The sequence below is a fragment of the Pinus tabuliformis genome, chromosome 4_2 (assembly GCF_031772625.1).
Source record: "Pinus tabuliformis cultivar Carrire ecotype Pingquan chromosome 4_2, CPIR1, whole genome shotgun sequence".
In the NCBI taxonomy this organism is placed as follows: domain Eukaryota; kingdom Viridiplantae; phylum Streptophyta; class Pinopsida; order Pinales; family Pinaceae; genus Pinus; species Pinus tabuliformis.
Window position 1 is genome coordinate 723,085,726 of NC_142304.1, and position 23,088 is coordinate 723,108,813.

General features: G+C 37.1%; 1 pseudogene; it reads left to right on the forward strand.

Annotated features, from left to right (window-relative positions):
* LOC149171603 (protein MANNAN SYNTHESIS-RELATED 1-like) overlaps positions 1 to 22,278 on the forward strand; it is a 29,244-nt pseudogene extending 6,966 nt beyond the window's left edge.
* Positions 22,279 to 23,088: the final 810 nt, after the last annotated feature.

A 23,088-nucleotide genomic window follows, 5' to 3' on the forward strand; every position in this document is an offset into this window, starting at 1 on the left:
CGAGTCTAACGAGAAGGATAACTCGGTCCTTTTCATTTTTAGAGAGTCTGAAAAGGTACATAAAGTCAACTCCAAAATTCCTTTTTCGTCATCTGATCCCTTAAGTCCGAAAAAGTATAAAACAATACAGAAGGGATGAATTTTCGATAGTTTTAATGAGCCGAATAAAACAAGCGCTCGATCTTTTTGTGCAATAATCCCTCAGGTCCAAAAAGATTAAAATCTAGAGGAGGGATAGCTCTTCCTGTCCTTTAACGAGCTGGAAGGCCAAAACTCGGCAATCTTTTCATATTTTACGAGTCAATTGAAAAGAGCTTAAAGAAGACTCGTCTTTTGAGGAACGAGTGATAAACAGGGTTAGCAGCAGATTCCAGGTACAGGTTGGAATTTTCCAATCACGGCAGTGTCACAAGGATGGCTAGGCGAAATCACTCTTCGCAGTTGTTCCTCAAAATGGGTAAACAATCATATGGAGGTGAACGATCGGCCAAATGAAAAGTGGAGGTGGCAGGTGCAAACACGACCAAGGCTTTAATGGCTGATGATATTACATTCACAGTGGTTATTTACTGGGTAGGTTCATTTTTTATTTTAAAATGAGCTTAAACACTGGAGGAAACTCTTGCTCATTGCTTATGTTTATTTTTTAACGAGCATGAAGTCCGCGTTAAAACTGCTCGGATCTTGCGTTTATTTTTTAACGAGCATGAACTTTATGCTAAAACTGCTCGATTACCCAGTCATAAGATAAGAGTGTCTCATCAAGATTCTATTTTTTATGGAGCTTCATCTCACTAAGCTTTGCTCCTCATCCTCTCTTTATGCAAGCTCGGAAACAACTAGTCCTACGAGTTTAAAGGGTTAGAGGTCCTAAAAATTTTAAAAATAAATAGCCGCCCCTTGCTTGCACTCCAAAAGGTTTGCATGCCCCCAGGTATAAAGTACGATTTCAAGGTTACCTCTACTTCTCTTCCTTCAAAACAAATTGTTTTAAAGAGAGAGGCTTACCTCTTTCAGGTTACCCAAAGATTGTCTCGTTAATCTTTCAAACAAAACACTTCTTCGGCGATATCTACCGAAATAGACAAAGGTGAATGACCTTAGTGCCAAACACGTAACTTTGACAAAAGAATCTTATTCTAGAATAACCCCCCTTCCTCTACGGACGGGGTACAGACTAGTCATATTCTCCCGCGGAAACCTACTCTATACCTAAAGTTTCTCTGCCGAAGCAGACCAGGACGCATGCCCCCTCGGTTCCAGTCATATCCTCCCGGATTACTCGCGCTCATCAGGAGGACGGACCGTGGGTTGAGACACTTCTTGCATGAATAGACCATTTAGGGATGGTACATGACTATTTGTGATGCGTGATCCGGGAAACGAAAGTTGGTCCACAAGCTTGACCATTCTTCCTTCATGCGGAAAACACATTACTCTAAAGAGTGAGGAGACAATAGCTCCCATGCAATATATATAGTCTCGTCCAAGGAGTAGGTTATATTCCAAGGGTCCTTGAACGACCATCACGTTCATTTGAACGGTCTTCCCTTTCAACGTTATAGGCACATTGGTGAGGATCCCTAAAGGTCGACTGGTTCCTTTATCAAAACCTGATAGATTTCTCATCTCAGGTAAAAGCGCTGGCGAACCAAGCGCTTTCCAAGCAATAGAGGAAAGGATACTCATAGATGCCCCCTCATCAATGATAGTGCCAGCCATTACCATTCTGTATATTTGAACGATAATTCTGAATGGTATGCTTGCTGGCAACCGGGGTCTGCCTAGTTGGTTCCAGTCAAAGGACACAACCAGGTTGCTTGGTGGTGGGACCGAATATACGGCCGGATATCGCTCTGACGAACTTCCTTCCTGCGATAAAGGAATGGGGGCATTGCCCCCTTGTTCATCAGAGTCAGTGTTAATGAAGAGAATTTGGACGGTGTCGTCTTTATTCTCCTCTGTGATGGTATCATTCGAAGATAGAGCCTCTGAAGGCAAAACCGGGTCAACTGCCGTATCAACCTTTTGACTTTCGTCAGGCATGGATCCAGACGGTTCATCTTCAATGATAGGTGCTTCAGCTGACCACCTGGGTGGGCCAGCTGGATTCTCAACTAGAGAAGGACTTGGCAGGAGTTTTTGATATCCAGGAGGAAGTTGCGTTCGTAAAATCGGGCGATCTTCCATAACTCTTTTAGCCTCGTCTAAGAAGGGACAACGGTGGATGGCGTGATCGCCTTCACACAGTTTGCAGGGAAATCTAAGTTTCCCTCTCTGTCCTGGGGCTTCACTCCCACTAGTTGACGGTGAGCAATCAACATGGCTATCAGAGGTTGATGCTACCGAATTGTGCAAACGGGGAGACCAGTCCCTTAGTATTCGAGGGATACAGGGACAATCTCTTTGGAAGTGGTCTCCCTTGCATATGACGCATGGCGATTTAGGCCTGGTCAGTGCTGTGTGTGGATTTTTGTCAGACGACACTCGTTTGCCCCCATTCCCCTTTGGCTCCTTCTTCTTCTTTTCTTTCTTCTTCTTCTCCTTCTTCTCCTTAGGAGCCTGGTTTTTGGTTTTACCAGTTCCGTCAAGCGAAGATGAAGGAGGAGAGGAAGATGAAGTAGAAGGCTGGTGGGCGACTCTGGTCTGGTCTGATTGTTGACTCGACTGTTCAAGAATGGTGACGTTCTGAACGACATTGGTTGAAAAGAGCCAGACTGGCAGGCCAATTGTCAGTCCTGGAAGCGACAATGTGGCCATGTGGGGCGCACCAACATCTCCCCAAGAGGAGAAGGGACTAGGATTTCCACCAAGGGGAATTCCTTGGTTGGTGTGTTCCATCTTTCAACCTAAAGATCAACGCAGGAATTAAAGGGTGATTGTTCCGTTTAAAATAAATTTTAACGACGCTTTAGACACAACTTTCTTTTTCAGTTTTAAAGAGTCGAGAAAAAGCTAAAGATGACTCTAGTCTCCTTCGATGTTTTAACGAGCCTGAAGTGACAAATGCTCGGATGGACTTTTTCTGTTATAGAGTCTGAAAAAGGCCAAAAGAAACTGCTCTGGAGTTCTAGGCAGAGGGTGTGCCAAAATTTTCGAAAAACCGCAGAATACTTTTTAGGGTACGGGCGGTCGATCTTCGTGAATGCTGTGTTCACTGCATTGCGATCAGTAGGGCGGCCGATACGGCTTCCTAAGGATAAAGGATATATGCCTATAGGGGTCTCCCAATATATACGCGATGGTACGTGGGAGCACAATCCGTACTAGCGCTATCGTCCCTCAGGAGGAATCACCCACCTTCCACGAGATCGATAGTCACTAGGCTTAATGACGCCGGAACACGTCTCTAGCCTAGACCTCTATGTTGTGCGTTATGTTACAAAGCGTTGTTAAGTTCATTCAGTTTATTTTAGGTTGATCTTTTTAAAGTTTGCCTTTCAAGGTTCACCACGAGATGTATGATACAGATTCCTAAATGCAGTCTAAAGATGATAAGCAAGCTTTATTATCTTTTCAACTTTGAAAATCCTAGCTACTAAGGGAAAAGAAAGACACCATCTTTTCTCAAAGAGCAATCAACACACTCCAATGCACGTTTCCTAAATCCAACATGCAAACTATCAAATGCAAAATGCACAATGCAGGTGGTTTGTTTTTCGCTTTCTTAGTATTGATGCCTACAAAGAAAGCTTTTTGTACAACTTTGAATTTGCTTTTAAAATGATCAATACAAACAAGTTCACTTTTTCGAAATCAGAGAAGATAGAAGAGATTACACTACTTAACGATTTTCGAAATAAAGACTTGTTTTGACACTTCAAAAGAGACAAATTCAAACCAATAAGCAAAAGTAAATGTATAATCAATCTGCAAACAACCAATGAACTCTCTTCTAAGATCACAATCAATCAGATCTGAATCAAAGGCTACAGGATGACTACTTTACTCATGCAAAGGAAAACTGTGAATGACGCCACAAACACATAAAAACACTCACAGTCTTTTTGTACAAAAGGAGGCGGAATCTAAGCAAAGAAAAGGAGTTATCTGACTGGTACCTATGCTGGTTAAAGGCTGCAAAAACAGAGATCAAAACAGGGCAACAGAGAGCAGAGAACCCCAGCTGCACAAGGCCAAAATGGTTCAGCGCAACCTCAACACTGAGGACTTCACATTCAGCGCAGGTAGCCTTCACGGGACCTGCGTTGAAATGCAGACTGCCTTCACAGTAGTTGCGCTGAAGGAGAAACTCTCGTTTCTCCTGGGTTCTGGGTCACAAATTGCTCAAAAATCAACAATTTCAGGCCAAATCAGAAACACAAGCAAGGTATAATCAAAGGGATGCTTTGAAGGCTACTAAGATCTATCACAAGGATCATCAAATCATTTGTGAATCCATTTTTCAGATCATAGACAAGTCCAGCAACTGGATCAAAGCAGCAACTTTCTACTTTGCATCCGGGAAAGATGCAGTTCGATTGTTGCTGTCAAGTCTATGAAGTAAACAAAGGACATAAACACAAATGAAATGAATAAACAAATCCTCCCCAGTGGAGTCGCCAATTTGTTGTGGGGAAAAATGCCTATGCAGGACGATCCTATCCACCTAAGGTGTGACAGTGCCTTAGCAACAAACGAGTACAGCTACACTGGTTTCTTCCTTTATGAAATGTGAAAGAAGAGAGATCAATAGACTTACCGGTGTCTTCCGTTTGTCCCTCGATCCAATCTCCCTTCTCTTTGGGTGTTCACAGCTACTTGCCTTCTTTCTTATCCAGCTACAACTTCCTGCAAGATCACAAGAGAACAGCTACTTGCGACAAGAGAACAGCTACTTGAAACAAGAGAAGAAAACTACACAAAGACAGATATTCACATTCATAACTGATTTAGGATTAGAAATAAACCAAATACGCTAATACATTCATACATCAAAATACATCAGCATATAGGCGAAACCAAGATAGCTTTATTGATGAATAACAAGGTTCAAGAAGAGATACAACCCAGAGGTCTCCAATCCAGCATCTCTTTCCCAGCGATTGGAATTCCTATCTTCAGCCCCTTCAAAGCATTAAGCACCCAATGATTCCAGTCTCAAACCAACAGCAATTCTTTGCAATAACAAAATTCCGGCCTCTAGATCTCATGGAGAAGAGATCTATATATAGTTATTTTGGAGAGAGGATGAGTCAGCTTGAGATCTGACTAGTGTCCTCTCCCTCTCTCAGTTCTTGAGTCCACTTGGAGGTTCTTGCTTCCACTTGGAGATTTGGAACCTCTTACTCATCACCAGTCGAATTCCCTGAGGCAAGTGTCATTTTGGAAGCTTCTTGAGCATTGAAACCTTGAGGAATGAGTCTGCCACTTGTCCAAACTCGCTCAGCGCAGGTAGCTAGTGTTGGAGTTGACATTCAACGCAGGTAGACAGTGGAGCCACTGACATTCAGCGCAGATGGTCAATGGAGCAGTTGACATGATCCTGAATTGACTTGTTTTTGAGCAGTTTCAGGTGGAGAACTTTTGTGAATTGTTGTGGTTTGTTAGCCTTGTTCCTCTAGGGGTAGGAACAACATGTTTAGGGACTTTGGATCCCTTAGATTATGGACATTTCATGCTCAATGCTGTAAGGCACAAAAATGTCTATAACAAGGTGACTGATACTCCTCCTGAGATAGAAGAAGGAATTCCACTAGAATTAGAGGAGATTGTTATAGGATTTGAGCATTTGTCAATCACGCATGCAGCCAGGCCATCAAAGCACATGGAGGCTAGAATACCCCTACAAGGTCATCTCCATCTTCAAACTCCTGCATAAACTGAATCAACACTCTGGTTGACTAGGGCACCCATAGGCTTCACTTTAGAAAAATCCTATCCCGAAGTGCTCCTTTGATCCTAAAACCTATTCCAATTAGTTCAGAATCCCCAAAAATGGAAATCTAGCCTCTTTTTGCAACTCATTTGGTCGAAAATTTCCTTAGTTGTGACATATATTAGCCTCTCCATAGTTTTCTCCTCCAAATCTGGATTACTTCCATATAATTTGAATATATGCAATTAAAATTGGCAGTTCCGTTGAAATCAGCGGTTCGACCATCATTGCCACCTATCTCGTGGTTAAGGGTTAAGTGGTCACATGCAGAGTAGTGGTTTAGTGGTTAAGGCTACGGTTCTGTAGCCCTGTCAGTATTGCAATCGTAATTGGCTATCAGCAGAGGGACGAACGTCAACACTCCCTCAGAAAATGCAATCGTCAATCTAGCAGACCCGACGAGTGATAAATTACAACTTTGAAAACATATCGCATCAGGGACTTATCTCAATTGGAACTCATCACATTTCGCTATCGATGATCACTGCTAGAACCATATCGCAAATCACAATAATTTTCTGCAACTGCGATATGCGATAAATCGCATCGCAACCGGGCTTCACCGGGGGATGATTCTAATCATTATGCGATATGCAATTTTCTGGGGCTAATGGAAACCTGTCACTTGGCACCTCCTAATTTGCTGGGACCTTTACCATCTCATCCAGTGAACCTTGAACTTTGACTTGCTCTAACTTCTGCATACAAGCTCATATTTGAGTGTCGTTCACACCATTCGATTTAGAATGATGAGCTTAGATTTGAGTGTCATTCACACCATTCGATTCAAAATGACGATCTCTTCGATCTGAAACTAACCTCCTCGTGATTCTAACACTTTGATTTTTGGCAAATTTTGAGCTCCTGATCGCTCTTCCCCACTATAATCTACAACTTTTCTATACTTTGTCTGCACCGCAAGTGTCTTATAAGTCATCCTTCCTTCTCCTTCACCCTTGTTCTTCGGAGCCATAAGCGATGAGCCAACACCTATCCATGTCACTATGGCCATCCACAACAACATCCTTCCAAAGAAGAATTCCAGGAAGATGAGCACCTTGGAATTGTTTATCTGTAAAATCCTTATCTAGGATAAGATCTTAAAATACTTTTCCAAATGAACCCAAACAAGCTTCACATAGTGAATACTTGTATAACTTGAGTGCTACACACATTTGGAACATACTAAATGTGATGCAACTACTCATACAACAATTTTAAAATGATTTTTCAAACTACAAGTAGAAATGAATTTTACAAAATGGAATAAACTTGACTCCCAAATTTCTCCATTCAAATTGACTATCAACAAGCCAAACTAGCATTGTAATTGCTTAAAAAAAACATTGTTTCATATAAGTGATTTATTTATAAACATCACTTTTACAAATTACCCAACTATTAGGGATATGCAACTAGTGCAAAACGTAAATTTACAAACTTCAGTTGGACAATTAGTCCATCCATTTCTTACCCAACCATGTAAATGAACACTCTATTTGAACTTTCTCTTCTTCTGAAGCTACTTCAGGTATGGTCGCATCTTGCGCCACTTTTTCATTTGTTTCTTCCTCTTCTGGTGCTTGCCCTTACCAGGATGAAGTTATGGAAAGAATTTCCAACACTTCTCGACCCAATGCCCACTGATATTGCAGTGAGTACAGAAGTACTTTTGAGCTCCTCTCGACTCACTTGCCTTTATCCTTGGATGAGATTTTCTCCTGTTAGTCCCAATTCCAGTAGACATAAACATCTTCCTGATGATTGCTTTCCTTTTATCGCAATTATCTACACAATGGTTAGATGAAAGGAAAAAGGTGCATGGAAACATTTTCCTCAACATGTTATTCAAATTTTCATGTTTTTTTCCATCATGAACAACGTTTGAATTAACAGAATGGTTATACCTCTGTTTGTTGTCCTTTGGCTTATGCTGCTTGCATGAGGAACTTGTGTGGCAAGAAGAACTCGACTTTCCTTCTTCTTCATCTTTTACATCTCTCTTAGGAGACGTTCTTGCATTGTAAGTCCTGCTTATGCTTGAGGAACCAGGCAAGAACCATTTCTAGATGCAACTCTCAACATCTTGGCTCCTCATGTCCTTTCTTACGGCAAAAGGAACACGATATCCATCAACTGTCACTAGAAGATCACTCTTCTTTTGCAACATAGCCTAAGCCTTTGTATTTAAGCCTCTCCTTGGTTGTAATTGGATTTTTAATGCCTTGCTGGTTTATGCCAAGGCCTCCTCCCTTGTAACCCATCTTGGTCAAGAGCTTGGATCCAATGCCTTTACTGTGTTTTTCAAAGGTTGCAAATGAATTTACGTCAATACTTTCACATAAGGAAGAAGCATGTAAATTCTTACCATTTGCTTCATCTTTCGATTGACACACAAAGATGTTTTTGATTTCCCTTTGATTCAATATGTGTCCTCTTGGACTCTTCGGCTCTCTTCTTTCAGCTCCTCAAATTTGGGTGTTGATAGAACCTCATCTTCCACATCATGTGGACAAAAGGTACAAACTTGTCCATCTACCTTCTCGGAGGGACTTTCTACACTAGCATCTTGCATAATAGTTGTAGAAAAGCATGATGATTGTGGAGAAGATGGTGGTTTATCACCATTCTTGTTACCTTCTTCCCTTGGAGAACATTCTCCTATTAGAGTCTAGAGCTTTCACCTTGCAATTTGGTATTCCTCTCTTCATAGAGGACTTTCACCATTTCTGCCATGTCTAAGAAAGCCTTTCTAAAAGCCTTCACATCCTCTAACATTCTTGCAGGCTCTCCTCCTTGGGACATGCTTTTCTTGAAGCTTCTATTGCAATTTCAGGTAGAACTTGGTGGTAGAGATTGTAAAAATCTTTCTCTCCTTTCCAAAACCTTCTCCTCAATGAGCTTCAAAACACATTCACCTGCAAACAAGAGTCAATTCCTCCTTGCACAAAACAAACCATAGCTCTGATACCAACTTGATCTAAATTAGGATAGATTAGTAATGTTGTGCTAATTCCCCTCATTAGAATATGAAAATGTGCTTGAAGTTTGACTCCAAAATACCAAGTAAAAGCATGAATTTTATGTGTTTTTACTTAAGTTAGTTTCATGAAGAAAAATTAAACATGAAACCAAAACACTAAATGGAAGCATGCATCAAACAATAATACACCAGCCATTAATAAAGGAATTCACCCCTCCATGTCTACATCTCCTTGGATCGGCTCTAAAGGCATGACCCCTTCTCATTATGTTGAATCTCAAGAAAAGAAGAGTACATAAGCTACTGAAATGGAATGGCTAGTTTCTCCTTCAAAGAAACAAATTCCTAAAAAATTTATCACTCCATACACATGTTACCCTATAGTTAAACATCTAAATATTCAAAAAACAGAGGCATCTTACACCAAGGCCCAATACTCCAACTTCCAAGAACATAAACAATACTAGAATCCTCTTGAAGTACTTAAACAATTCTCTTTCTCCTTACACATATAGAGAAAAGAATAATTAAAGCTACAACACTATTGTAATGGCTACTGCAAAAAGCACATGGAGGCTGGAATACCCCTATAAGGTCATATCCATCTTCAAACACCTACATAAGTTGAATCAACATTCTGGTTTACGAGGACACCCATAGGCTTCACTTTACAAAAATCCTATCTAGAAGTGCTCCTTTGATCCTGAAACCCGTTCTAATTAGTTCATAATACCTTAAAATGAAAATCTAACCTCTTTTTTCAACTCATTTGGTTGAAAATTGCCTTGGTTATGACTTCTGACAGTCTCTCGACAATTTTCTCCTCAAAATCTAGCTTACTGCCAGTTAAATTAAATATATGCAGTTAAAACTGGCAGTTCTGCCGAAATCAGCGGTTCCACCATCATTCCCTCCTATCTCGCAGTTAAGCGTCGAGTGGTCACATGTGGAGTGGTGGTCTAGCGGTTAAGGCTACGGTTCTGCAGCCTTGTCAGAAATCGTAATCGCAATCAGCTATCAACGAAGAGACAGACGCGAACACTCCTTCAGAAACTGCAATCACCGATCTAGTAGACCTGACGAGTTATAAATTACAACTCTTAAAACATACCATGTCCAGGACTTATCGCAATTGGAACTCATCTCATTTCACTATCGACGATCATTGCTAGAACCATATCACAAATCACAATAATTTTCTACGATTACGATATGCAATAAAGCACATCATAACTGAGATTCACCAAGGGATGATTCTAATCATTATTCTATATGCGATTTGTGGGGGCCAATGGCAACTTGCCACTTGGCACCTCCTGATTCGCTAGGACCTTTTCCATGTCATCCAGTCATCCCTGAACTTTGACTTGCTCTAACTTTTGCATACGAGATCAGATTTGAGTGTCGTTCACACCATTGGATTCAGAATGACGACCTCTTCTTTTTGAAGCTAATCTCAGTAGGAGTCTGACACATTGATTTTTTCAAAAATTTTGAGCTCCTGATCAGGTCATCTGGCATGGTTCTAGATGTCTTATTTTATTTCTCCCTCTTGAACATAAATCATTTGTTGAGTTTTTGCATTGTCCTGGGAGAATCATCTTCCCATAGATTTTTCTTCATTATTCTCAGTGATTCCATTTGCTTGCAGGGTCTTGGCATTCTTCATAATGTACCTACAAACATCATTATGAATTCGTGGAAGAATGATTATTATACAACAAAAGAAAAAGAAAACAAGAGGATAACTAATAAAATAATAATAAAGAAAAATATCAAATACTTATCTTTGAGAATTAAAGGGAATTTGTCAACTCCCTCTTGATCCTTTTCTTCTTCCAGAAATCATGAAAATCTATTTGCAATCTCTTCATCTTTATCAACAATTAATGCATTTTCTGTCATTTCCTTCCTTGCATGAGCTAGGGTTTCTTCTTTTAAAGGAATGATCAATAGTTTGAATCTAGTTCTAGGATTTTTTCCACAAACCCTAGATTTTTATTAAATATAACCTTTAAATTTTTTCTAGGGTTTACAAACCCTAAAACTATTAACTCTTACAGTGTGAGGTAATTATTTAGCTTAATTAATATGAATCTTTTCTTATTTTATGTGAGAGACCCCTCCAACTCCCGCTTGCTGTGAAAGTCCTTTTGTAACTAACTCCTTAAGGCTGGAGGAACTCTAGTTAATCATAGTGTCTAGTCATGCCTACTTAGTGGGATCTTCAAATAACTTGCAGAAGCCACCTGCTCACGCTCCTTTGGCTAGAACTTGACCAGATCATGACTATTGTCTTTGATGGTGACTTTATTAAACTCATAGAAACACTACAATATATCATGCAATATCTCAACTTGCATCTCTTACTCTTATTGTTGGAATCTATTAAAACCCTTTGTATCATAAGTCATATGTCGTGAAGCTCCGATACTAGTCACCATGTTGTGTTTTTTGAAAGACGTTACATTATGGATAAAGTAGTATGAAGTCTGGTTGTCAACTCATCTACTCCCGAAGCTATTGCATTTTTTGTGAATTCTTGTTCATGTTGTGGTTTTGAGCCTTCTTCCTCTCAGATGTGAACAGGAATCGACAAACCCTTGGTCCTTTGAAATCAAGTAACTTGACCTTCTCAAAAACATTGTAACAATAACAATAATTTGTTCTTTCCAAGGATAACTCTAATCCTAAAGATGACTATCTTTGCAGGAGAAATTTTTTCCTTCAAAAAATTTGAAGATGACTATCTTTGCAAGAGAAATTTTGGCCTTCAAAAATTTTAAATTCAAATCATCAATATGGCTTAATAGTTCATCACACATGAAACAAGTGAACATGATAAATATACAAAATCCTTATTCAATGCATATCTTTTAGGACTACTGAGATTTTAAGTCTAAATCTCTTCCAGGAGAAGGAGGTCATATATTAGCACAATTGATATGAATTTTTCTTGGTTTATATGATAGATCCATTCTCCTCGGCTCCCTTTGGCTCTAGAGTAACTTTCAATCTATTTTGGAAAAACCAAATCAAAGATTTTCATGAGCGTAGAACAAAGTCAAGGGATTCGTCGATAAAGATACTAACACACGATACACTGAGGGACAAATAGATAACTCTTTATTAATTGGGTCACTGAATAAGTTAGATGGTGTTTACACTATATTCCAATCTGGAGCTAAGATTATAAAATGTTTTCCTTTTGGGTTCGATATGATACTGAACAAGCTTCCATTGAATGTTGGATTACTATTCATGCACTTGTTCTCAATTTATTTAATTTATTTCATGCCTTCATTTTGATTTTGATGCAAATGGTGATGAGTTTACATCTCCACTTTTGTGATTTCATCGGGCCCGAACTTGCTTCCACAATCTCACATGTATTAGCCTCCTACTTGATTGCTCCATTGAGCAGAGGTAACAATATGAATTCACTATAGATTGGAGATTGATACCATATTAGAGTTGGTCCATGTTCATACTCTAGAAAAACGAATGAAACTACAAACAAACCTTCACACCTCTCGATCTCATCCTCATATATTTGTTATGGTATAAAGATGATACAAATTAACATACCAAAATACCACTTGTTTAAAACACTAGAGAAAATATGTTTCCAATGCTCAATCATACAAGATGCCTCCTCCATCATTTCAATAGTTACTCCATACTCACGTGATCAAGTCGGATATTTCCATACTCAATATAGATATTGAATTATATTCATCATATCTTAGAATTAAATGTGCCTTGTTGGAGTATCTTCTATCAGTCCTTGTTTATAACACATTTTCAAATAGAACTAAGAAAATAAATGCGTAAGAGACAACTTGATGGATTTTCCAAAGGTATTTAAAATTTCTTCTTGTTACTTTCTAAGGTTCCTCGATTCTCATAAGATTTCTCGGCCCATGAAAACAAGCTATAAGGCCTCCTTCGCCCTCTATAACAGGCTCTGAGACCTTCTCGGCCTACTGAAGCAGACTGAAGCCTTTCAGCCTATAAATTAAAATCTTTTCCCTCTCCACAAATTTAGGTATACTTCGACCTTCTTGAGGCCATTTAGTTCATCTGAGATTAAAATAAGCCTTCAATCGTTTTCTTCTTTAATTGAGATACAAAAAAAAATTGTCTTTCAGATTAAAACATGGATCATAGGTCACATAGTTAGGACACGAGAAATAGGGAAAATCTAGGCTTCTTCTAGAATATTTTTCTTCCCTTTTACAACCAGAATATTTCTAGAGTTTTTAGGGCTAATGACAGAATACTCCAGAGGTATTTCAAAGTTCTTCATGCTACTGTCTAAAGTTCCTCGATTCTCCTAAGATTTGTCGGCCCACGACAACAAGCTCTAAGACCTCCTGTGCCCTTTGTAACAATCTTTGAGGCCTTCGCAACCTACTAAAGCAGACTGAGGCCTTTCAACCTATAAATTAAGATCTTCTACCCTCTCCACAAATTCAGGTATGCTTCGACCTTCTTGAGTTCACTTAGTCCATTTGAGATTAAACTAGAACTTCAATCATTTTCTTCTTTAGCTGAGACACAAAACAAATTTGTCTTTCAGGTTAAAACATGGATCATAGGTCACATAGGTAGGACATGAGAAATAGGGAAAATCTAGGCTTCTTCTACAATATTTTTCTTCCCTTTTACAACCAGAATAGTACTAGAGTTTTATGAATAGTGATGGAATACTCCCTAGAGGATAACTTGAAATAGATTGACTTCTTTTAATGTTTCTCTTTCACCCATGCTTTGATACCATGTTGATTTTTCATAAGTATTCTTAACTCGTAATTACTTCTAACGATTTAATCCTTTTCATATTCATATTCATCATTAAGAAATTGAACAAAAGACATCAACAATAGAAACATCTATGATAGTGGGATAATAAAGAGATATAGAAACAAGAGACAAAAATATTTTTCCCTAGGAAAAATCACATGGGGGAAAAACCCAACAACCTTTTCCTCAGAGAAATTATTCAATTCAATAGAGATACATCTAATTCTTCAAGTCAAACTTACTATTAACAAGGCCCCAGTCACACCTGGTCAAATTTCCCTCTAGACAAGTCAATCTGCTACCTAAAAATTTTGGCCTAGTCTAATCTACTAGGACCGAAATTCATCCTTCTTCTATGCTTAAAAAATTTTCCACCCGTTGTTGAGAAGAGTTCGGACCTACGGCTAAGAAACTATTCAAAGATTCACATGTGTGAATTTGTAGGAGGAAGGTTCGAATGTTCAATATAGAGAGAGACAAAGCTTGAGATGTCTTCATACTTCTCTCTCCTTCTTGTCCTTTTTTCCTTCATTTGAATGCCCAAAAGATATATTTTTCTTGAGTGGTATGAATTTTTCAATGTGGAGGAGGATGAGTGTAGTATATATAATATTTTGGATGGAAAAATGGGTGTCTATTCAACTCGGCCTTAAATTACTTGACGGAGGGTCGGCTTGATCACTTTGGAGACAAATATTCAAAATCTAAGATTCAAAATTTTCTCTTTAAAACTAACATGAAGAACATGTCTTATATTTATTGTTACATATATTTCAAGGGCCAAAATATTAATTATTAATATCAACCATAGCTACACAATTCAACAACCCCCCTATTACAAGATTTGTAGGCACCAACCTACAACAAACACAAATCCCATCTACTGCAAGATTTATATGGACCAACTTATAGGATACACCAATCCCCTTTGTTGCAATATTTATAGGAACCAACCTACAGGAGAGACCAATCCCATTTGCTGCAATAATTATAGGCAGCAAACCTATAGGAGAAACCAATCCGCTATACTGCAAGATATTCATATGCATCAACCTAGTTCACTGATTTTGATTACTGTTTTTTCCTTCACCATGTCTATTAACGAGTTATGCCTTCATTAGGTCTACTTGCTACTTTTGTATTCACTAGGTCTTATTATTGGTTATGCCTTCACCAAGTTTCGTTCTCCCCTATTTTTCTTGTTACAAAGAAAAAGCTTGTATAACATGCCACATATCTAATTTTGTGAATATAATTCTAGATTTTTTTCTTGAGACACTTCTATATGTATCTTCTAATATTTGAAATTTTCATAGTTTGAAACATCTCTAAAAAAAGTTATAGTAAATATGCCAAATAAACTCATTTGAAGATTATTTCAAGAGAATTCAATAACATTAATTCCATAAAGAATATCTCTAAAATTATAGAAAGTAAAAGTTTGAAATGTCCATCAAATGTATCAAAATGTCTCTACTATGTCTACTCCAAGTCAAAAGCATCCCAGAAAAGAGTCATAACCAAAATTCCAAGACAACTTATTTGAAGAATATTTTAGGAGCATTCAAGAACCTTAACTTCTTTATATTATATATCTAAAATTATAGGAAACTAAGGTATGGAATTCTATCATAATTACAAAGATATGTCTCTTTCGTCTTCTCCAGATTTGACAATTTGAAACATCCCAAAAAAAAATTATAGTAACTTTTCCAAGATGACTTGTTTGAAGTAGATTTTAGGAGCATTTGGAACACTAAATTTCTCATAGAACATCTTTGATATTATAGCTAAACAAGGCATAAATTTAATATCATAATTACATGAAGATATTGCTTTTATTTCCTCCAAATTTCACAATGTGAAACATCCCAAAAGAAAATTTATAGATATAATGAGAGGTTCACATGTTTGAAGAAGATTGTAGGAGCATTCATGAACCCTGCCTTATATCATATCTTCAAATTTATTGTGAAACAAAGTCTAAACTTTCTATCACGGGTGCATAAATATCTCCCCTCTATCTCTTCAAAGTTTCATTGTTTGAAACATCACAAAAAAAACTTATAGTGAATATCCCAACTGACTTGTATGAAACATATTTCTAGAGACTTTAGGAAACATAATTTCATCAAGGCATATCTCTAAAATTATAGTGAGCTAAAGTTTGAAATTCTTACCAGAGTTTTAAGAAGATATCGCCTCTATCTCCTCCAATTGTCATGTTGTAAAAAATTCCATAAGAAAAGTTATTGACAAGATGACTTGTTTATTCCATAAATCACATCTGTGCTCCATCTATAAGACCCAAAAAGTATTCCCCAAATTCTATTACGCATTTCAGATCTATCCTTACTTTTATGGTCTTAAATTCGCTCATATAGCATTTATTTATAGTGTTCATATGTTCACTTATAGGAATGACCAAAGCCACTAAGTTGACGACAACATATTAACTACACCATGATTATTGCCCTAAAACAAACTAAAATAACTAACCTAGTAATTGACAAATTAGATTAAATTTAGATTGAGTACCACCAATGTAGAAAGATAACAAAACCACATTTCCATATAAAAATCATCCTACAATATCATTATAGAAAATATAGAGTGATTGTCTCAGTTGTCTCGGTTGAAAGCCATGGGAATTCCTTTAACATGTACTTACTTAGCCTACTTGATTTCAATTTTTGCATCAATATGTGTTTGAAAAAAGAGGTCCTTCCCTTTAATGGCATCCAATGCATCTCTCATAAGTCCCATGAAATAACCTAAATAATTCAACACATTAAAAATGTGTATCACTCTACTCATGCTTATACAACCATGTCTGTCGCGTTTAAAAATCTTCACTAAAAACTAAAAAAAAAAATTAACTAAACTTTAATGTTTTTATATTTACATCGTAAGGGGCTTCCCTTTGAAAATAACTCCCTCATTTACCACGTGTACCTTTCTGTGCCATCGGATCACATGTTAGACGATTGAACTGTCGCCATCCATTGGATTATTTTGTTAGTCTGCAAATTATGCAGTATTTTTTTAGTTTGCAAATTATTTTGTTAGTTTTTAAAATTTTCAGTATTTTTTTAGTTTGCAAATTATGCAGTTTTATTAATGTAGTTTTTCCATTCCGTTTAAACATCCCTAATTCGCTCTCTCTGGCAGACGCACCATTTGCAGGCTAATGGTATAGATAATTCAGTGAACTACAACAGGGGAATGGTTGATAATAATGCCGCGCAATAGATACTAACTAGCATGAAGTTTCAGGAGCCTCTCTTGAGATACCTTGTCAAAACCTTGGATTCCTTGTAAGTGTACCAACCCTCTTCATTAATGCAGCCTTTTCTCCAAATTACTATTGAACTCTCGGCAATTCCATCACCCAAAATGAAAATTTACTTATCTAAAACAAATACCCAAAAATTTTATGGCTGGAAAATATGGGATGCCAAACTTGAAGGGTGATGATAAGGAGATTGGATCTGATGAATGTGATGACTTTGTTAGTGAATAACCTGATTAATGTGGTCAGGTTGAGAAATCTTATGAGCACTGCTTATAAGGTTGCAGTGGGTTGTTCAGAGCGATGGACTAGAGTTTCTTCCCCATTTGACAAAGTCTGGAGGAACAAGGATTAGAATTGAGTTCTGGGAGTTCGGAATGAGCTTGAATACAAGGAATGACATAGTCTCTAGAGATGGAATGGTGTTCAATGTTGCACTTGGGCTTCTGAATTTGCAATTGCAGAGTAGTAATCCTAAAACTATGAATTATTGTTGGAAATAATACTGAAAGGGGGGATGAATCAGTATTATCAAATCTATAACTTTTTCATTTCATACTCAGATTTATATACGCTACTTTAATGAAGGTAAATCGCGTGTACACGCAACTGTCTTTAAAGCAACCAACGAATATCCAACAAACTTATGATTTAGTTAATTCATCATATGTTGATCTTTAATCAGTGCATCAGTACTTCATTAACCATGTAAATAGTAACCGTGTGCAATAATAATAGAATAAACAATCACACATAAGAAACACACATGAACACCAATATTTAAGGTGGAAACCCAATGTGGGACAAAAACCACCTTTTGTTGTCTTCTTTTAATATAAGAAAAACTTGCTTACAATCTTGTACTGGTGTAGACTCATACCAGTACGCAAGCACCCACCTGCATAAGGCTAAAACCTTCACTCGTTCTCCAGCTTCTACTGGAAGGGAGCTACAACCCCCTAGCTCTTATACTAGCCGATCTGTTTACTAGTACATAGGTGCCAAACTGCAAAAGGCCCCAACCTTTACTCGTTTTCGAGATTCTATTGGAAGGGAACTCCAACCCCCTGGCTCTTGTACTAGTCGATCCATTTACTAGTATGTAGGCGCCAGCCTATAGAAGGCTCCAACCTTTACTCATTTTCCAGCTACTAATTGAAGGGAGCTCTAATCCCTAGGCTCTTGTAATGGCCGATATTTTTACCAGGACATAGGCATCGACCTACAGAAGGCTATGACCTTCTCTCTTCCTCCAGGGACCACGTTTCATAAATTTTTAGACTGGATACTCCTGGAATACAACACCACAATCTAAAGGCCACATTTCATCATATTTTCATGCTGGATCCATCAGTAACATTAAAGCTCAAAATCAATCACCATAGCAATACAACCATCAAATACATCTACATCAATCAATCACTGAAACTCAATCATCAATTTCTGAATCAATCACTGAAAACCCATCATCATTGAAGAAAATCACAATCAATCAATCTGAACATTTAAAACACTTTCACCAGAACACAAAGCAGAACCCAGAACTCTACATCAACAACCAGAACCAACTACAACTTCAAACATCATATTTCATAATGTATACGCTACTTTGATGTGTCGAACCAGCGTGTATACGTGCTTTTACTAAAGCAAACCAACATACAGATCTGCAAATACTAACTTAAAACATCAAAACTATTCTAGACTTCAGTCATGCCTAGATCAGAACATTTACAATGTAAATCATGCATTAGTATTCAGATCTAGAATATCCATGATCAGACCACATAATGATACTTCATATCAGGCCTTTTGATCCTGATCCATCATCCATCATCAACCACATAGGTGCATCCTTAGTTCAGATCAAGCAAAGCGTTGGAAACCCATAACCTACATATTTGATCTAACACTTCATAAGATATTCAATACTTGCACTACTTGGCCTAATGATCTTCTCCTCCTTATATAGTTTTAGGCCTTTCTCAATACCTCGAACTAAAACCACTTAGGACTAATATCTTGGACCAAATATCTTGGACCAATTCCTCTGACCAAATACCTCGGACCAAATACCTTGGACCAAAACCTTAATTTTCCATCCCATACGCGCTTTTCATTCTGTGAAAGTGTGTGTATACATATACGTTCATTTTGTTCTATTAACTTGCATGTATACGCTGCTTGGACAAAGTGAACTAGTGTATAATTCTTAAACCACTCTCTTTCTTCAATCTCTGAAATCTGATCTATAATCCTTTGTTGTTAACCTATTGTGCTGTGAACTATCATCTGTGTGAGTTTCCATCAAGGACAACACCTGTATCATAATGCCATCAATTATCCTTTGTCAATTGTTGATATTGTTGTAGTTAGGGATAAAGGCCTTGAAATTGCGACTTCTTGTCTCAATCCTAGGTTCAAACCATGATTTATTTAGGGCACCATGTAGATTTTACTGCCCTTCCCCAGTCATGACTTGAACATTGTGTACCATGTATTAGGCTTCTGCATATAATCATGAACATGATGCATTATGCATGTTATGCCCAAAATTATGAATCGACAAGTTTGAACCATGATTGTGTATATTGTTCATGGCTCCAGCCTATGTACTTGGTCCTCTATAAGGCGACATTTTGAAGTGCATTTTTTTAAATTATTTCCCCTGAAATCTAAGCATTATATGGCTAAATTTTTCAGTTTTACTATGATCCCAGTTGCAAGACGCCAATTTTTTTCCATGAAAGAAGTATTGATTTTTCTTGAGACAGGAAAGCAGAATAAACGAGAGCCTAGAATTAACCCTAAAGGAGAATTTGGAGAACAGAGTAAAGTTTTATCTGGAACAACATATCAGTTTTGTTCAAATGCTTCAAATATTGGTATAATTTCTCTGAAGACAGAAAAACATTAGAAAAGAGGGCCTAGAATAAACCCTCAACGAGAACTTGGAGATGAAATTACAGATTTTTCTGGATCACTATTTAGAGTTTTATCAAGTGATTCAAATATTGGTGGAATTTCTCTGGATACAGAAAAACGGTGTAAACAAAGGCCTAAAATGAACCTTGGAGGAGAAGATGCAGATGGAACAAAAGGTTTGTCCCAAACAACATCTGAGTTTTATTCAAGTGCTTCAAATATTGATGGAATTTCACTGGATGCCACTACTCTTCCCTTTTTGTTATCATCCTCTTCCTGTAGTATGTCGTTCTCCATAACTGGTAGTTCTAACCTACTGGTTCACAAAAAACAAACCTCTTGACTTCCTATACTTAACCAATGGTTACATTGCTTAAGTTAGATCGATATTATGTAGGAACTGAAGCTATGTTCACAGACCTAGGTCATTTTTCATTTCGTTCCATTCATGTATGGATATGGATCAATACATTGTAAACTAAATTTAAATTTACCTTTAAATTTTAAGATTATGTATGTAAGTAGTCTGACATGTTGGTCTTGATCAGATTTCCTTTACTAGAATAGTTTATCCTGATTTAATATGCACATATGTGGGCCAAGCTGCAAATCACAGAGTTTTTCCACAAGACTTGTCAAATACATTTTACAAATCTACTCCAAGTAGCTTCACTTATCCTTTAATTTGCTCTCTTTTATTTACAACTTATCCTTTAATATGTTTTATTCTTTTCAAGTCTGAGGGCGAGTTTTTTGTTGTTTCTATGGATAAATTTAAATTTTTAATAACTTTTCAAACTGAGCTCACCTTTTTTTAATGATAAATGACTCAAATTTTGTGACAGGACTATATATTGGCCAATTTTTGTAGTTGAAATTGTTGCTTCTATTATAGCAAGCCAAGCCATGATCTTTGCAACTTTTGCTACCATAAAGCAATCCATGTCCCTTGGATGTTTTCTACACTTAATCGTGATTCACACTTCATCAAAACATGAAGGCCAAGTGTATATTCCAAAAATCAACTAAATTTTCATGTTGGCATGTGTCTTTGTCACCATTTCTTTCCAAGATACTACCAAGATCGGAAATGCCTATGGTACACATGTACGATTAGTGTTAAACTAAAATATATAACATAACCTTGAATTTAAATTTTATTTCATAGAAATTGATGTTAGTGTGCTTCTTGATAGGTTGGTGAATTAATGGGTTGGTAATTCAAAATGGTTAAAATGAATAGACACTTAGTGGATGTGTTTGGTGAATCATTTTATGTAGATGATGTATTTTTATTTTATTTGTGCAATCATACTAATAACCATTAGTGTGTGCTTGCCTTGAACAATAAATTTGAGGAAATCTATGATGCTGATAAGTTTATCTACAGTTTCCATGATGTGGTTAAAGTGGCAAGGCAATTTCCTAATGACAGAATAGAAAAAAGAATTGTAGTAATTAAGATTCCACACAGGGTCATAGAAGAATATATAGCAGAAAAGGTGGAGCCATTATTTAGGAGGACAAGCAGTATCATGCTCAGTATCTTCTATCCATCTATAGATATGAAAATCAAAGAAGGGTCAAACCCTAGGATTGAATCTATCTGTTGCTTTGGCATGTATGGTGTTGTTGAGTTTCACCCTGATATTAAAAGGGTGGGAGATAAAATGCTAAAAAATTTACATGATGCAGGGGATGGATCACTAAGAAACTTTATTTCTATAGATTTGAGAATGGATATTTTGCTTAAAAAGGGTCGTGAAAATACTAGTGGCAGCATCAACTGAGGAACAAAAATACGTTTTTGAGCATAGGATATTGACATCTTTTCGAGAAAAGTTGGGCTCCAAATAGATACTCCTCTTTATTTGACACAGTCCACGTGGCATGAAAGCCTCAACTCTCTCAAAGATATATTTCCAAATGTATATACCAAGGTATGAAAACCATCCTGTGGCTGTCATGTTGCCGATCTGTCACTTATGCCCCTTGCCACTTCATCTTTTGTTCGTATCTTCAATCTGGTAGATGTAGGTATAATATTTATTTCACTACTTAACTATAGGACTCCATACATAATTTGTTTCTAAATCAACCTTATGTTGTGATAGGAAAATAGTATGCCATCTGATGAAAAGGAACATTTTTTTTCGTTCTGGAAAAACAAAATTTGAAAGAGCCCTTGATCTTTATATCTGCTCTCACAGTGATGTGTTTGTTCCTGCAATTTCGGGTATGTTCTATGCAAATGTTGTTGGACAGAGAATTGCAGCTGGAAGGACGCAAATACTTGTACCCACAACAAAATAATATTATGTTGTTATGTTGTCAGATTCGGTATCACGTTACATTATTGACAAAAGTCACTTATCCTATTCATGCTTATGTTAAGATTTATATGCCATTCAATTTTGAAAGCCAACTATAGCAAGAAAGTCCACAAAGGTTCCCCAGGCTAGATTTCTTTTATGGATAAGAAAATTGTAAGTTGCTTACCTAAGTTTCAGAATTTGTACTAGCAAAGAGTCCTATTAAATTATGAGAAAATCAACTTCCTACAACATGAAAGCTTTGATGGGGGTGACCTAGAAACTATAACATTAGTTGTTATGTGATGTCTATAAAGTTCTTCTATGATGGGATTCCATAAATACATTTTTAAATTTCAATTTATTCTATGGGAGATTTCATCTGCTAGAAAAAAATTGTTGGAATAACTTTAATATGATTGCACCTTTTAATTTAATGAGTACAAGATTTATTCACTTAACCGAAATTCTGGTATGTTGAAAGCTTTCAGATGGTTTATGTATAATTAGGCAGTGTTAAGTTGAATATCAAGCTTCATGCTAAGAAATTAAGCTAGCCGTAAGCTCCATGAATTACTAGCTGTTATGAGAATAGTTAATGACTTTCACTACTAACTGTCAAAAGATTAATAATTATTTATCCGTTGGAACAATTAACAATCAACATATCATAATTTCATAACACAACAAACTATATCTAGCAATTGCCCCAAAAGGTGCAAGGGAGGCCGATACGATTATTAAATTAAAAAAGTTGTATTTCATTTCCATAATAAAAAAATAGTAATTAATAGGCACAATTTCCTTTACTGGAATAGTCTATCCTTCTTTAATTTGTGCATATGTGGGCCAAGCTGCAAATCTCAGGGAGTTTCACCAAGACTTGTCAGAT